General features: G+C 38.4%; 1 protein-coding gene across 4 annotated transcripts in view; it reads right to left on the bottom strand.

The window, feature by feature from the left end:
- Nucleotides 1-2597: 2597 nt before the first annotated feature.
- The window catches only part of GTDC1 (glycosyltransferase like domain containing 1), a 424081-nt gene continuing 407768 nt past the window's right edge, over nt 2598-18910 (bottom strand). For all 4 annotated transcript variants that reach the window (XR_011528723.1, XR_011528722.1, XR_011528719.1 and 1 more), the window contains 2 exons: nt 10380-10549; nt 2598-2766 (listed from right to left, as the gene is read on the bottom strand). The gene's annotated coding sequence lies outside the window, so the exon portion shown is untranslated. The remainder of the gene's footprint in view (nt 2767-10379; nt 10550-18910) is intronic.

Here is an 18910-nt window from a genome sequence, read left to right on the forward strand (position 1 = left end):
GTGAGTCTGACCTAAGTGAACACAATTCCAAAAATGGCAAATACACCATTGCATGATCAAACAGTCGCTACTGGGATGAGTGTACGGCCTTACACAGGGGTTTTAACATTTTCAACAAGACTGAAGTCTAGCTGAGGTAGACAGATGGATATGTAGAAACATAATATTTAGAAACACAGCATAAGCCAATGATGGCAAGTATAGGACACACGCACCTCCACTCCACACTTTGTCCTCGGCAGAGAAAGATAATTCCAATGATCTCAGGCTCCATCTCTAAGTCCTTCACGGCACACTGTCTTGGCAGCTACTACGAGCTGTTCAGAGTAGACGTACCAGATGCAACCTACTTGCAATCCCTGAGCTACACAGTGGTTTTGCCAGACAAACAGAATCCAGATGATACAAATTCTCACCAGGATGTATTTTAGAGGAAAAAGGAAAGTGCAGGTGACATCTGACCAGGACTTTTAAATCCATGTTTAAAAAGTGCTTCCCAGTGTTCTGTAGTATCAAAGATAGGAACAGGTTAAAGCCTAATGCCCTATTGTGATTTGTGGCTGTTCCTAGTGAAAAATAATAATTAATAATCAATTCAGAGAGATGTTGGCCAGAATCTTGCCGGTGATGGAGATAAAAGATGCAAGGATAGCAACTATATTCATTTGATTTCTTAAAACAATTAGAAATTCTGTAATTTTGTCTAGCATTTCTAGATATATATATAGATATATATTATAGATATACTATATAGATATATTTCAAAAAATAAAATTTAGTCTCCTGTCTCTAATTTTTGAAATTTTCCTTGATATCATATTAGTAAGGAAAATTAATGCTAGCTGCTGTAACAAACAATCCCCAAATCTCAGTAGATTAACATAATAAAATTTATTTCTTATTTCCAAAAAGTCAGAGTTTTTCTGGATGCCTCTTTCAAGTGGTCACTATGGGATCCAGGCTCTTTGCATCATATGACTTCAACCCATGGCCTCCATTGTTACTTCCAAAGGAGAAAAGAACTCATGAAAGATCACAGAGATGGTTTTCTGGCCAGTCCTAGAAGCATTGTCCATCACTTCCATCCACTTCCAATTGGCCAGGATTTAATCACATGACCCAACCTAAAGGAAGTTGGGAAATGGAGTCCCCTGGGTGCCCAGAAAAAGGAAATTGGATTGACGAGGATCCAGCCAGCCAGTTCTGCCACAGGTACACAACTAGGCCAGGAAATTTTATTATTCTTTGTAAATCTAGCAGCAATATTCACTTCTTTAAAAATTTGGAAGGAAGACTATGTTGCTATATTTCAATAGGTTCTTAATACCACATAATTCTACATTCTTGGGGATGCAATTGTATTATGAATATGACTGAATTCAGCCTCTTATGTCTGAAAACCAGAAGTGATGTTAAGAGACTTCTTAGTTGAATTCACCTCCTCAAGCAGGTAATGTTCTCTCTAATGACTCTCAACCTTTTTCAATCACCAAGAATTCCTTTAACTATTTTTTTTCCAAAGACCTTATGTTTAGAAACAATTTGTCTACCAAATCACATTTATGGAGTAACAGCATCCATTTTTCCCATGTGTTACTAATCAGATGCATATAAAACTGCAAATCAGAAGTTCTGAGCAGAATGTGGGGACTAGTCTTACGCTGAGTTTAAAGCCAGCCAGATGCAAAGAAACCTGGAGTTCCAGGGAGCCTGCATGTTATCTCAGTGTTATAGACTGAATTGTGTCCCTGCCAAATTCACAGGTTGAAGCCCTAGCACCCAAAGTGGATGTATTTGGAGATGGAGGCCTTTAAGGAGGTAATTAAGGTTAAATGAGGTTCTAAGGGTAGGGCCCTAATCCAGTAGGACTGGTGTCCTTATAAGAAGAGGGAGAGACACCAGAGAGTCTCTCTCCATTCACGCAGAGAAGAAAGTCCATGTGATAATACGGCAAGAAGGTGCTGTCCGCAGGCCAAGAAGAATGGCTTCACCAGAATCCAAACCTACTGGCACCTTGATCTTGGCCTTCCAGCCTCCAGAACTGTGAGAAAATAAACTTCTGTTATTCAAGCCGCTCCGTCTGTGGTATTTTGTTACAGCAGCCTGAGCAGACTAATACACTCAGCTGGAGGTAAAATTTCTTCTCTGCATCTTTAAAATATGAAAATAGACCAAACTTCACTCTGTCATAGTCAATTGTGATTAGGAACAACCGTATTATCCTCCTTTTGTAAAGAGCTTTACTTATGAAGGGTATATCATCTCAAATGTCATTTCTGCTAGGTGTGACTCTATATTAAGATAGACATGCAATTATGTAAGATGTGGTGTTTGTTTGTTTGTCCTTTAATATAATGTCCCACCTACTGGAGGTTCAAGTTCTATCTTCAATATTCTCTTAGGCAATCTTTGCATATAATCATACATGTGCATTAAAGGATGTTGAAACTGTCCGCCCAAGTTATTATTTTTAGATTAGTGTAGAGGATGAGATAAAGGATTCATGACAATTAAATAAAACATTTAGATCTGCCACCAGCAAATCATTTCCCCATCCCCCTTCAAGGCAAGAACCATACATATAGGTACAGGAAAAGTTATTGAGGCAAAATGCCAGGGTCATTTTATTAAAAAGATTACAACTGTACTTTGCAAAGAGGAGCCAGTCATCGGCGTTTGCTGCCATTGTGCCCTCTCTCCCTCCTGCTCCGTGTATGACTTTCATACTTGTTCTTCGTGAGTCTGCTTCCCTGTGGCCGACACAGGCTGAAAGAATGGGATGACTGTTAGAAAGCAGGATTTAGCATCCCCATTTTAATAATAAACACAAACACACACTTACCCAGTACGTTTTACGCCTGCCTGCAACAAAAACAGCTGAACAGATTGTGATGAAATTCAGAGACTGACAGTCTGACAAAAAAATCCCTTTTTGTCTAAAATCTGGCTTCCATAGGTTTTTGCAAATCTAAATATTTGATTTTGCACTGGAAAAGGAGCCAGTCTTATGTACAATTTATAAAATAAATGTGTAGATACATGTTTTAAAATCTCCAAATTTTGTCAACACATACTGTCCAACTTTAAAGACTTTTCTCCCCCACGTTTTTTCCTATGACTTGAGTGTATTTTCCTCCTGCCTTTTAAGACATTAACTATATTTATCTAATAAGAACTCTTTGCAAACCAGTGTTTCAATAGTGACGTAACAGGAGTTTCAGTGTCACGATGCCCTTTGCGCCGCAGGGAGGGTTAAGCCTTGCTGTATTACACTTTCAAGACACTCAGGAGCTGGAGTTGGGAGATATAATATTTTCTTTGAAGTCTGCCTTTCGCTGCACACTGGGATGCAAACGAGCTGCAGTCACTCAGCAGTCAAACAATTCCATCACACAGCGGCCAGGGCTAAATATTGTACCAAACTTTCTAATTATGTCTTTGTGATAGTTGCGACATGAGGTTAGGTGAAATCAGTGTAAAACTCCTTGTCTAAAAAGGACATCTGGATTTTGAGTCATTTTGTTTATTGACTCAAAATTCCACTTTGGCAAGTCATAATTACAATAAAAAAATGTTAATTGGTGGAAAACTTAAAAGTATTTCTGATGAACTCACATGTACGTTAAAGGTACTTATTGTCCCAGACATATAGGTGACCAGACTATAGATACATGTGAAGTTCTGTAATAACATAATACATTTTATTCCTGTGTATATTGCCTTTATAATTTATATATTGCAGCAATTCAGCTGCCTTAATGCTATTTCTTTAAGGAATTTCTTAATCATTTCATACCCTGAAAATTGGAACTTCACCTTTCGTAAGATTTCTAAAGTATATGCATGTTTCTGTTATTTGTTACTACCAGTTCAGAGAGAGGGGGGAAAATGATAAACTGCCAAGGAGGCATCTCACACATGAGAGAGAAGTAAAGTGTCGAAGAGCATTCAATGACCCCAAAAGCATCCTGAACCCTTCCCCACAGAAGCTGCAGGCAAATCGGAAGGGCCCGGAGAGTAAGGCATGCCCGCCAAGGCTTCCTGCAGCTCTGAAGAGCTGAGGAAGTGAGGGGAATACTTTTTGTTTCATTACACAAATGTCACCCTTTCAATATTGTCGTAAAATTTAAAGAATTTTGATATACTTTGACAGTCACTAATTTGCTGCAGCCTCTAGAAGCTGCATCTAGAGGAATCTGTATTTTAGAAGAAGGAAGAATGAGGAGTTTCAGGAAGCTACTCAGGGTCTTCTTGGTCATTAGTCGTACAGTGGAGAGGGGAGAGAGATTCCATCTCATAAGAAGGTGCCACCAGGGGGATGGGCGATAGGGATAAAGGGGCACCTATGTAGGGTGATGGATAAAAATTAGACTACTGGGGGTGAGCACAATGAAGTGTATTGAGAAATTGATAGATAATCAGGTACACCCAAAATTACACAATGTTATAAACCAGTACGATCTCAACAAAATTACTTGAAAAAATATATATGTATATGGAAAAAAAAAAAAAAAAAGAAGGTACCGCCAGCAGGATTTCCTTGAGGGCAGCCTTACTAAGAAGGAGACAGTTTCAAAATAATAGAGCATGGAAAAAGGGGTGAGGAAGGAAGTACCCTGAGACATTACCTAGCACTCATCTCTGGGAACCAGAGCTCTGAATAATTTTTATTTTCTTATTTCTGCATACTTGTATTTTTTCTTACATTATAAAAATGAGCAGGTATGAATTGTGTCATCAAAAAAGCAGATAATGGGGTCTGGCCCTGTGGCATAATGGTTAAGTTCTCAAAGTCAGCTTTGGTGGCCTTGGGTTTGCAAGTTCAGATCCTGAGTGTGGACCTAGCACCACCGGTCAAGCCATGCTGTGGTGGTGTCCCACATAAAATAGAGGAAGTTTGGCAACAGATGCTGCTCAGGGTCAATCTTCCTCACACACACACACACACAAAAAAGCATATAATGAAAGCAACCAAAATGTCCTTCAGTAAGTGAATGGGTAAATATACTGTGGTATACTGTGGTATCCATCCAGATAATGGAATATTGTTCAGCACTAAAAACACTTGAGCTATCAAGCCACGAAAAGACATGAAGGAAACTTCAGTGCATATTACTAAGTGAGAGAAGCCAATCTGAAAAGGCTACCCACTGAATGATTCCAACTATATGACGTTCTGAAAAAGGCAAAACTATAGAGACAGTAAAAAGTGGTTGCCAGGGGCCAGGGACAGGAGGGAGGGAGGAATAAGCAGAGGACCGAGGATTTTTAAGGCAAAGAAACTATATGACACCATATATAGATAATACTGTATGATACTATTGTAGGGACCTGAAATTGGCCACCCCAAGATATGTCTCTTTGGCATCAGGATTATTTGAGGCTGATTGCTTTTGATAAACTGGGACAGGGAAGGAGGCTCTGAGGAATGGAACTTGCCCCTTGTTAGGACACATTTACATTTGTAAGGTAAATCTCTATCTATAAAAGGTGCCTCCCTCTCTGTACCAGGAAGAAGAAAGGAGATGACCTTCTCTCTAGAAACTCTTAATCAATACCAAAGGCAAGGACTTAAATCTGCATTTTATTGTGCTTGTCTGGTAACCTCCTGTAACTGACTTCCCTCCCCCTCCCAACGTTGGCATTTCTTTAAGGATTAAGCATCTTTCCTTAGGCTAGGAACTGATTGCTACGCTCATCGACTTGCCTCCTGCTACGCCCACCGAGATAGCAGACCACTACCTGCTGTGTCCATCAAGTGCCGACAGGGCGATCTTGTGACTATTGTGGGAGGGACATTTCAATCACATGTGAAACACCCTGTTTGGGGGTATATAACCACTCTGTGCACCCCACTTCTTCGGTGCCCTTTCTTCCTTCGGGAAGAAAGGCCCCGGGCCATGGTTCCTCATAAAGCTTTGTTTAATTTTCTCTTGCTATTCTGTCTCATGTGAATTTAATTCGTTCTCCGGCCAGACGAGAACCCCCATTTGGGGAGAGGAAATATCTTCCTCCCCTACACTATAATGGTACATGATTCTGTAATGATGACTATATGTCACTGTACATTTGTCCAAACCATAGAATATACAACACGAAGAGTGAACCGTAAGGTAAAGTATGGACTTGGGGTGATTATTATGTGTTAGTTCATCAATGCACCACTCTGATGGGGCTGTTGATAATGGGTCTATGGGAACTCTGCACAAACCTAAAACTACTCTAAAAAAATAAAAATGAAAACTTTAAATAGTTTTTTTAAAAGCAAATAACTAAAAGTCAGAATAGGAATGAAGAAATATCACGTGCTTTGGGGAAATGAATAAGTATTGTCACATCCTGTGTCTTGTATTCGGTAATTTTTAACATAGACCAAGTTGTCATCCTCTGCAATATTATGAGAGGGAAAGGTCAGCTAACTGTGGTTAAACAACTCATGAGGGTGAAAAAGGTAAATGCTCAAAGTAGTCAACCACATGCCACTCAATGCTTATTCAGAAAAGTTTATGGCTATAAAAATAACCATCATTCAGGCCTTATTTGGAAGACTTACAAAGATGCACAGGAAACTCACCCTCCAGATGAAGTTTCACAAATTAAGTCATTGACCTGCATTGAGTTGAACACCAAACAAGATGCCCCTCCTTCTAAAGTAATGAATATTCTTCAAACAGCAAGCGAGCACGGGCTGCTGTTTGATGCTGATGACATTGAAAATTTAGGAGAACGGAAATCCCATCATTTTTCATTTGTATGCAAATTTGTCTGTTCCAGAAATTAACCCCTGGACCCCACGTCAGTTTCCATCTCCAGGAATTTTCTTTGCCAGCACCACACAGTGTCATCTTGTCACTATCCTGAGGTCACCAGGCTTCTCCAGTTTAAAAACAACCACTACCCCAAAGTCATAATGGTGCTTTGTTTACCCTCATTACTGGGGATAAAGAGCAATAGCAGGAGAGGCCCGTTGTAAAATGCACATCTCTAATGGCCGGCCCTGCTGCCAGCAGCATTGAAATGCAAACTGCCTACTACTTTGGCCGAACAGCTCTCATTGCCCACCGCTCCCAGTCTTAAGGTGAACCCAGGACAATAGACCAATCCTATTACCCTCCTTTTCAGCCAGATCTTCAACTGTCAAAAAGTTCTTTTGTTACTTCCCACCTTAGACAAATGTCACCATCTACATGTGAAGGGGAGAGAGGTGATTGAGCTTTTTAATTGATGTGGATTTAATTATGCTAATTTAGACAGCTGTAAAGCATTTCAGTATAGCTGCATAATAGGGCGAGCAAATACAGGTGCCCTTCACTGTAGGGGCTTAATTTTTAACCTAGGTAGCTTTAAAAGAGAGAGGGAGTTCAAAAGCGTGGGCAATTTAAGATTTGCAGAGGGAGTTCGACCCTCGCTCTGAAATGGGGAGCACGCTCCACAGGCACCTAAGAAAGACCCCAAAAAAACAATCATTCTTGAATGAAAACTGCAAACTTGTCTCTGATTAGAACAGACAATTTTAAATGATGGGTTTATCACGAGTTGATCTAAGATGATACTAAACTAGAATTTGGGGATTAAAACTGATCTTTATTTCCATCTCTGAAAAAAAAAATCCACATGATGGAAATGGTGATAAAAAATTAGCAAGAATTTTCTTTAATTTTTTTTTTTTTTTAAAGAAAAGGGCTTCTGATTTTTTGAACTTTAATGACAAGGTAAGTTCACCCACCTCACCATATATCTGACATGACTTTCATTCTACACTAGCAACATGGAGACTTGATATTCAGTGTCATCAGTGGAAAAATAGTATTCGTTCAGTTTTTAAACTGCTGTATAATACTGTTTTGGTTTTTGGAAGGTTTTGGGGGATAAATAACGAAGCATACCCTATTTAAATTGTACTGAGTCTTAAACAGGAATGACGTGGAATCCTATGTGTTGTACAGATGCTTAAGAAATGCTGGCTGGTTAATTCACTGCTCTTGAAGGAGGCCTGGTTTTAAAGGGCAATATTGGACAGGCGGTATAATAGTGTGAATGGAGAGGAGGAAGAATTGAAGACCTTTTATGGCTCTTGTTTGGCTTGCTGAGGTAGGGAGGTCTGAGAATGCTTCAGCTCTTCTGTTCCCGTTCACCTCTGGGTGACACTTTCTTGAAGGCCCAAGCTGTCCCCACAGACATTGAGTTTCTCCTCCTCAGAGGCCTGTTACATTTCTGGAGGACAAAGACCTTATAAACGAATCATCTTCCTTTCTCCCAGCCATTTCCTTCTCAACCTTCTCAGGCTTCTCTTCTGTGCATTTTCCTTTGTCCTGTACTAATCAGAGCTGTAATTAGCTGGCAAAGAAAAGAAGAAAGAAGCAGAGGCATCTGTCCCATGTTCCACACAGAGGGTGCAGAGTGACCTTTCCAATCCAACCCTAGTTTTTGGTGAAGACACACAGATTTAGGTGTGAATTTTGACTCCGGTTTCTACTAACTTTTCAGATCTTGGATGAGTTATTTAATTTCTCTGATTTAATTGATTTACCAAATAAAATAATCATTCACAGTTCATGCATTTGTTGATGCTACCTATTAGATATGCATAAAAGTGCCTCATGTTCTGTCCAGCACAAAGCAGGCATCAATGACGTTTGTTCTTTTTCTCTTCTCTTCACCCACAACACTTTATACTTTGTCCATCCCAGCTCTTTCTCACCCCTTCCTCTTTTCATTGACCCATAGCTTCTTCAGTCATGTTCTTTGGGGTATTATTATCTTATTTTCTCTGCTCCGGAAAATTTATACTCTTTAATTTTTTATTTCCTTCCTTACTGCCAATTTATTACATAATATTGTTTTCTTTTTGTTATTTCTCACAAGTTCTTTCAGTATCTTCCTCTCATATTTTCCTTCTTTTGGGATTATAATAGGAGTGGAGGGGGGAAAAGCTGTTAAAATTAAAATGGAAATCTCAAAGGAATGGAGAAAAAATAAATTAATATTTAAGAACTCTATAGATAGAATCCTGATATTATTTTGCCTAAAGGAATTCAAAACAGTATGTGACATATAAATCTGTATAAATTATTTTTTCTATCTCTATATAATAAGCATAACCTAAATATGGGAATCAGTCATGTAAAAACAATATGGAAAAGTTGTAACTCAGATTATTTGAGAATTTAATTCCAGCAGCCATATGAGTCTCTTCTTAAAATGGAATGGAAATGACAAGAATAGTAAGAATGGCAGCAGTGTTTTGATAAATTAATAATAATAATGGGATTCTTGTTTTTAGCAACACGACAAGCAGAAGTAATACAAACAACTCTTTCTCAGCTAACTTGTGGAAATGCTGGATGAAATATAACAAAAGATCTAATACATAGTTGAATTTTAAAGAAAGGATAAAATTCTCTGCTTCAGAAATAAAGAAGAAATTTGTGGTCAAAGTGGTAGGAACGTGACTGACACCACAGTAACTGTGGGAGATACGCTTTAGGTAAGCACCAAGTGAGTGCTAAGGTTTCTTTCAACAAACAAAAGACCACCATGCTTTGAGGTAGTGACAGGGAGGAGGCACTCTAGGGTCTCCCTTCTCACACCCTCATAAATTCCCTGCACCTGGACAACAGGACTTGACCAATTTTAGTATGGCTATTAATCAGAAAAAGGGTTGTTTTCAAAGGAGTCTGTGGCAGGGACCATTAAGTGACTTTCCAGTAGCCATTCTTTCCCTTCTTCCTCACCAAAAAAAAAAATACCAATTTTGATCAGGTTAGCAATATGCCCATTTCAATCCTTTCCTGATTCCCTTGATGCAAAAAAAGGCCATATGACATAGATCTATCCAGTAAGACATAGTTGGAAAGCTAATACAGTTTTCTGGGAAAGCTTTGCTTTCTTGATGTCTAGACGTGTACAACCACCTTGCAACCATGAGGCAACAGAGCTGAGGAAAGAACCAAGAGAACTGAATTGACATTTGTCCTGACGTTGTTGAACTATTGACCCAAGGCCAGCAGCTACCTCCCTCCAGACATTTTGTTAAAGGAAATAATGAAACCTCTATTTGTTTAAGCCAAGCTTTCGGTTTTCCATAACTTCTAGCTGAGCACATTCTTAACTGAAAAAGAATTATCTATTAAGGCTTAATTGTGTGTGTGTGCGCAGAGTCCCTAATTAGCATTAGTGATGAGCTGTAAGACTAGACAGATTAAAATATGAGTTCAGAAAAGTCAAATTTTGAATCCTATCTGAACTTTGCACAATGTAAGATATAATAAATTTGTTACAGGAATTTTAAAAATACACACACACACACACACACACTCAGGTACCAAGATACTGATTGTACAAACTTAAAACTGAACCTTCAATAAATGCATACTCACCAAGGTTAACTGACAGGTTTGAAGCCGATGTTACAACAAGTGTGGTAAAACATCTGATGACTAAATCTTCCAAAATCTGAGAAATTAGTACATAGGCAGGACAAATAAATCTTTGATTTTATGCCCTTTGACTTTTAGCTTACTTTTTCCTGCTGGAGAGTCAACAGCTCCTGCAGAATTAAGGCATTAAAAAACCATGTCACTAAGATGCAATCTGAGGTTGAATAGTCTGAATATTTTGTTTCCTATAAAACATAATAGATTTACATAACATTCATAATCAGTATGTTACTCTGGTTTTGATACATTTAGTTGGAATGGCTGCAAGACACAAGTTCAGCCAGTGTTCTTACCTAGTTTCATTGAGGATATTTCTCTATATCTGCATGTTTCTGATTTTTCTTGGACTGATCAATATTTATTCAAAGATATATCTGAGGCTCCTGCTTTAATAATTCCTTTACAACTTTTAGCATGGATCAAAATACTACTGTCACACATTTTGTATATATATGTTTTAAAACTTGGGTTGCTGGGCTAAAATGGAGGGAGACAAAATACAAATCTCATTCTAAGGTTTGGTGCCCGGAGAGAGCGAACGTCATTGACAGTGAAATGACATTGATGTGCTGCCTAAAGAATGGGCTTCTTTCTCGGCAGAGTTTGGATTGGGGCAGGAGTTGGGACAGGAGGCCAGGTGCTTTCCTATTTATTGTTTAGAAAGTCAGAAACCTGTAACTGTTTAGTCAAAAGAATCAGAAAGCCATGTGATATCATGGAAGAGAGCATGAACTATGGCCTCAGACAAACTTGGTTTCAAATTCACTCAAATTACTTTATTCAATATACATTTATTGAGTCACTGCCCCCTTCTATGTACTACAGTAGGACCCGGAGACAAGATGAGGAACAAAATAGATGCAGTTCTTATCCTCATGCAACTTACAGTCTAGCATGGAAGACTGAGTTAAAGAAATGATTGCACATAAACACATATTATATGTGCTAGGAAGAAGATGCTGAGAGCTTGGAGAGCTTTAACGAGTGGTCCTGATTCAGGCCCGGGGAGAGCAGATACTGAGTCCCTAAAGAGAATATTCAAGCTGCAATTTAGATGATGAGGAAGCACGAAGCAGGGGCAAGTGTCCACACCAAGGGTATAATATGCACAGCAGGCCTGAGACGAAGGCAAGTTCAGTCCATTAAGCAAGCAAGCAGTGAGTGACTTGGTTGGGATATCCATAGTCAAGAAGAGAGGCCATCACTTGCTTTCTGAGTAACCACTGGCAGGCTACCAGATCTCCTTAAATCTCAGGGTCCCACTCGGCAGGATATTGTGATAATTAAATGTGATAAATTAAATTATGTTGTGATAATTAAATATTGTGAAATTAAATAATTTAGTGAAAATGTCACGTCCATAAAGGGCCTGACATCCAGTAGATGCTGAATAAAGCTAAATTTCCCATCCTTTTCTCTAGCTGAAATTATACTAAGCCACTCTACTTGTTTTTTATATCATTGGAAGCACTAGTTTTAGATATAATGGAACTTTTCTTATAATTGACTGTCTGATATTCCATGTGCCAATTCAAAGCCATCTCATGTTTATTTATTTAAGGTATTCTTAGTCTTGTCACTCATTTCTCAGATCAACTAGTCAGCTTCCCTTCTTATCATCTCTGATTATATTGAAACAATGCTTTTTCTTACCAGAGCCCATATCTTTATGAACCTACAACCCCGGTCTATTAGTCAGGGTTCTCCAGAGAAAGAAAACTAAGGGGATGTGTGTGTATATATATATATATATATACATAGAAAGAGAGGGCTTCATTTTAAGAAATTGGCTCATGTGATTGTGGGACTAGCAAGTTTAAGATCTGCAGGGCAGGCAACAGGCTAGAGACCCAGATAAAAGTTAATGATGCATCTTGAGTATGAAGGCAGTCTAGAGCCAGAAGTCCTTCTTTCTAGGGGGGGCCACAGTCTTTTCTCTTAAGGCTTTCAACTGATTGGCTAAGGGCGACCCACATTGTGGAGAGTAATCTGCTTTACTCAAAGTCTACTGATTTAAATGTTAATCACATCTAAAAAAAAAATATCTTCACAGCAACATCTAGACTCATATTTAACAAAAGGCTGAGTACCAGTGTTTTGAGCCAGTCTCAGAGGCACATGAATTTGAGACATGAGGGAAGGCCATTGCGAGGAGAGAGGATTAGAGACTGAAAAGCATCTACAAAGGAAGAAAGCAGTGAGCAGAGACCACTTGGCGAAGGAAGTTTGTTTTTTAAAGACTGTTTTTTCTTTTTTTATGATTGGCCCTGATCTAACATCTGTTGCCAATCTTTTTTCTTCTTCTTCTCCCCAAAGCCCCCCAGTATATAGTTGTATATTCTAGTTGTAGGTCCTTCTGGTTGTGCTAGGTGGGATGCCACCTCAGCATGGTCTGATGAGTGGCGCTAGGTTCATGCCCAGGATCCGAACCAGTGAAACCCTGGGCCTCTGAAGTGGAGCACATGAACTTAACCACTCGGCCACGGGGCCAGCCCTTGGCAAAGGAAGTCTCAACGGGTCAGAAGTCTGAGGGACAAAGGAGGCTAGAGAGAGTGTTCAAGTGAGAAGAAGCAGACGTATCATCAGGGTCAGAGAGGGTCATGAGGACAGCAACATTCAACAATAGGGAGCTACACACACTGGCTGTTGAGGAGACAAAAAGATAACTAGATCTCTAAAAGCACACTCAGCCAGTTTCAGTTCTCAACTGAGTCCTAAATGTGCAGCTGTGATTATATCGGAACTCCAGACTTATGACTGTGACTGCTCCAGAACTCCAAGACTTATGACTGTAAGATTACTGTTCTTCCTTATTGCTGTGTGTTGTTTTAGTCTGTTCAGGCAACCATAACAAAATACCACAGATGGGGTAACCTACAAACAACATTGATTTCTCACAGTTCTGGAGGCTGGATGTCCGAGATCAGGGTGCCAGCAGGGTCATGTTCTGGTGAAGGCCCGTTTCCTGGTTCATAGACAGCCGTCTTTTCGCTCGTGTCCTCACATGGTGGAAGGGAATAGGGGGCTCTCTGGGGTCTCTTTTATAAGAGCAATAATCCCCTTCATGAGGGCTCCACTCTTATGCCCTAATCCAAAGGCCCCACCTCCTAATACCATCACATAAAGCATAAGGATTTCAACACATGCATTTGAGGAGGACACAAAACAAATATTCAGATCATAGACTATGTCCTTATGTGGACCACTGAGTTAGATTTTCTGGCTGCAGACCTTGGCTTGCCTCCCTACTAACCTTGGGCAATTATTTTAACAATTTGAGACCTCGTTTTCATATCTGAAAACAACAATAATGTTACCTACTTTAAGGTTGTAGGGAAATTAAATGAGATAATCAATATATCTAAAGCAGTTAACATTGTGCTTGGCCGTAACGAATGTTAGCTGTGATCATGAAACCTGTCCATCTCCTCCCTCTGAGCCAGGTGGAAAGTCAACAACCTTTGGCCGCTTCTTTATGTATGTGTAGATGATGAATTTTTAAGTTATGCATATGTTAATATATTTCTATTATATTTTATTTGTATTTATCCTGTACCTTCTGTATCTCCCATTAAAAGTTAAGACCTTATAATGTCTTTCATACTCCCCATAACGTCTCACAATTCCTAGTGAATACTATTAAAGTTAGCAAGCATTTATCGAGAACATACTGGTGCTGTTCACCACAGTGGACTAACGTGTTTATCAACAAGGAAAATTTTCATAAGGAAAACTTTCAGTAAGGAAATTTTCATAAACTTTTATATTCATAAAATTTTATCCAAAGCCTCAGCACCAAAGTGAGAGTGTGATAACATAAACCCGGAGGCCATACCACTGGGTGAGCTTGAACAAAGACAAGCTCAAGATCTAGCAAGTCTTACTCAGTTTTCAACATTTATGAAATGCCTGCTTTATGGAAACAGGACACTCCTTAGCTTCAAAGGTGTTATAAGACGACTTGCCATAAAGATGTGTTCTCTGCTTATTCATGTTTCTTTGGGGAGGTGATTACAAATTTTTTCTTAATGTTAGCAGCATTCTTTTTTTTTTTTAAGATCTTATTTTTGCTTTTTCTCCCCAAAGCACCCCGGTCCATAGTTGTGTATTTTTTGTTGTGGGTCCTTTTAGTCATGGCATTTGGGATGCCGCCCCAGCATGGCTTGATGAGCAGTACCATGTCAGCGCCCAGGATCCGAACCAGCGAAACCCGGGCCACTGCAGTGGAGCGTGAGAACTTAACCACTCGGCCACGGGGCCGGCCCTGCTAGCAGCATTCTTGACACTAAACAAACAGTGAGTTGCTCATCACAGCAAGGGTCGTTTATTTTCTATTTTAGGTCACTTATTTTCTCTAGTGAAGGAAAGGAACATGACAGCTCTCTGTTAATAATGCCAAATTCAAAAATCCATTTTCTTTTTAAAATCTGAGTATCATATCCCTTCTAACCACACCTCCCCTTTAAACCTAGTATTCACTTCTCTATATTCTGCAAGACCCTGCTTAGTAAATACAACATGCTACTTGAATGAATCGAAAGGTTAAAAGAAAACTGATCCACCATAACCAGTTTCTATGAGCAGAGGGGTAGATATGCTTTCAGTGTTACTACATGCATTCTCTGGGGGCCCTCCTTCCCCACAGAACCTGAAGAGCAAAACAATATATCTTCCCGTGAATATATTACCAGTGCTAACTTGACAAGCTTGCTGCTGACGATATTGGTTGTACTTCACTTCACTCTCCTCCTGTGGTCCAAAACCAGCTCCAATACCCCTGGGCCCATCATGGGGTTGTATAGCAGCTGAAGGGCCAACTGCCAACGGATCTGGAATGGAGTCTTTCCAGCCTCGGCACCTGACTTCCTGGCTGCATCCCTTTCAGATCTCATTGGCTGATGGAGCAGCTGTGATTCTGACAAAGAGCTTGGTATTGGGTCAAGTTTTTGTTTGGCTGACTTACTCTCTTAGATGTCATTTTCCTTGACTCACCCTTGATTACAGGGAATGTTATTACCTTTTAAAATCATATGCTATTCCTAAGCAAAGCTTTGGATGAGAATTTTTGAAAGCATTACCCATGACCGATTTTTTTTTCAGCACTGAAATGTAAGAAATAAGACTACTGCCAGCCCAAACCCTGTGTTTAGCCCAGTAGCGTATCAAATATCATTTGTAACTTCAGAATAAAATGCACAGATTTTGTTCCGTCCCTAGGAACCTGGATGAAATGTATGCCTGTGTAAGCAGGTCATAAGTGCAAAATTAGTAAGTGTTTTTATAGTATATCAGAAAGGTTTTGAGAATCCTCCTTCCCTAAAAAACATTATAAGAATAAATATTTGTGTTCTAATATAGAGAATGTGAAATAAAAATAAGAATAAATCTACTGACAAAGCAGGGCTTTTATTCAATGGTTACAAGACAAGTCACTTGCAAAACTTGCTTACACAAGGAAAAACTCTTGGTGTTAAGCTTGCTTTATCATGGAACACCATCCTCCCCCAAAACAGACCGATAATGTCCACAGTATGAAAATTCTACATGATATAATTTATTTCTGCGGTTTTTTAAAAAGCCAAATTGACTACCAGCACTCGAGATCTTGAAAATAATGCTGCATATGTTGATAAAATAATTCATTATTTTTATTGATTCTCCGAATTATATGCTGATATATTAAAGAACTAGATTATTTTTTATCATACATATCTATAAAATATTTCTGTATACAGAAATATACAAAGTAGAAAATAAGGGTCCTACCCACGGAAAATTTCAAGTAAACAGCCTGGTGAATATTCCTTCAAACTCTTCTCTCCATATTCTAATGTATATGGATATGATTTTTACCAAATGACAACATACTATACATCCTCTTTGCACTTCGTGTTTCAAAATTTTATTTAATATTTCTTAGACATCTTTTCCATTTCATGATGTCTAAAACTGACTCATTCTTTGAATATATATGAGTATTATAGTAGTGGGTTAAGTTCATGGGCTTTGCAACCAAATGGCTTGGTTGGGTTTGAATCCTAGCTCCACCATTAGTAGTTCTGTGACTTTGACAAATTACTTACTATCTCTGTACTTCACTTTCTAAACCCATAAAATGTGAGATTAACAATACCTACCCTGAAATCATGGCCACGTGGAATGAGGAGTTACTGCTTGGCAGTTGGTAAGTATGCAACGACAGTGCTGCTACCATGGATGTTTGATACCTTATTAGCAACCTCATGTTGATAGACATTTAGATTGATTGCAATTTTTATTCTGACACATGATGCACTAGAGAACATCCTTGTAAGTGCAGCTGTACCAACCTTGTGGGTATTTCTAAAGACTACATTTTGGAATTTTTAATTCAAAGGTGATGATACATTTTTTAAACTCATAGATACTGCAGAGTAACCATCCCCCAAATTGTAACTGTTTACACTATGAATAAGAGTAAATGATAGTAAATTTGGGATTATGAGAAATACTTTATTAACCCTTTTGTCTATGCAGAAAAATGCATAATTTTTTTACAAAGGAGCAGGGGATTACTGTACCACAACATATCATACATAACACTTGTATTATACTATCCATAAAACTCAGAAACCATTTTTATCATAATTTCCATCAATCTCAGCTTTGCAAATCTTTAAGTCCTTTTTCTCCAGAGAAAGAATTTATAGCATCTTATCTTCATCTAATCAGTTATTACTAACTGCAGAAAATAATATTCCATCAGGCAGCTACTCATAAATATCTACCAATCAGATGTGTAACAAAATCATTAAGTCGAGAAAAGGAACAATTATGTCATGTTCTATAGGTATGGTAACATTATTTCTGAAACCCAAATTGAACCCATTGCCTGACAACTCTACTGCATCTTCAGCATTGAGATTGTTCCAGGCTACTTTTCTGTAGTTACACCAGTACCCAAAGAGGGGGAAACCATCCTGACATGAAGTGCCTCTAATGTCTAGTAATAGGTGGTACACGTGTAGTGTGAGAGAATGTGTCCTCAAACAGTGAGCACTGAATGGCAAATATTTTACAGCTTCTGGAAATACTTACATATTTTTTCTAGTTCTTTGGCATAAAGCTAATTTGTGGCTTTGTCAGGGATAATAACATTTGATGCAATGACAGTAACATAGGAGTAAGTTGATCTATACTTATCAAGATGGAGTTCAAAATTTTTTTTAAATAATGAAATCACACCACATTAATAGAAAGGTTAAGATAAATATTTACGTAGGAAAAGTGGTCCACTGGCAAATCTGTTCTTCTCACGTACAGCAGCAAATATTGTGTTCTTTACAAAGTTTTATTTGCTTTCCATGCTCATCTATTGTTTATGTGTCCTAAAGTCTTTGCATAATGGAGTGTTTAAATGAAATAAATAAAAATATTTAAATATATAATTGAGAATTTTATTTCACCCTTTCTCAAAATAGGTTAATATGTGGCATTGACATTTTTCAACTTCAAAAGTGAAATTTTTCTAAAAATGGTAATTTGAGGTAAAAAAAATTAATGCACATTTACATTTTAAAAGAGCTATCTAAAAACAATATTTGTTTTATATAGTTTTATATTTAACATGTTTTAAACGTAATCAATTTTCTACCTTATTTTTTAAACTCCAATTTGTCTACAATAATATAAGTCTAATTCTTTGGAAAAAATGTTCGCTTGGCATAACTGGCATTATAGAGTTTTAAAGTATATTATAGAATATTCTGTCACTAGACACTAAATTGAAATTTTGAAGAAAATGATGGAAATAGCTGTAAGGGAAAAAAGTAGCCTTTTAAATCTAATTTGTTATGCACCACAGTAGGGTAATGGATGCAATGGAAGTTCTTTTATTGAGTTCTCGTGTCCAAAAGGTATTTAGGTAGCAGAGGATGTTAAGCAGACTCCCTGCAAGCCCCCTTTAACTGAAGATGGCAGGAAATAAGGTATATAGGTCTGTCCTCCTGATTTTTATTTCCTCAGGAGTACAACTTATGCAAAGGACACCTTAGGCTGCTTAGCAGATCACAAAGGGGGCACTAGACCCCCTCGCTGTCTGCTTGAATAGAGTGATCTAAAGGATGGCTGAAACCATACTGGGAGTTCAATTCTTCAGGTGGGTCTTTTCAAATTCCAATACGGAGTTACTGGAGAATTGGTAAGGATTTCACTAGGCCCCAGCAGGTTTGAGATCAAAAGCTTTGGTTAAATAAAAGCCTGTTGGGAAATCTTAAAACCTCTTTGTAATGTAACTTTAAAAAGTTAACACAAAGAACCCTTAGACTGAAGCCCGTAACAGCACGAACAAAGAGTATATCAAAACTGATTCTGTTAAGAGAAAGCGGACATACAAATTCACTTAATTTAAAGAGCAATCCAGTTATATTACTGCGAGAGAATAGACTTTATGCCATACCATCGAGCCCATTTAGAAGATGTGCTCGTTTCTT

This window comes from Equus przewalskii, chromosome 17, assembly GCF_037783145.1.
Source record: "Equus przewalskii isolate Varuska chromosome 17, EquPr2, whole genome shotgun sequence".
NCBI classification, from domain to species: domain Eukaryota; kingdom Metazoa; phylum Chordata; class Mammalia; order Perissodactyla; family Equidae; genus Equus; species Equus przewalskii.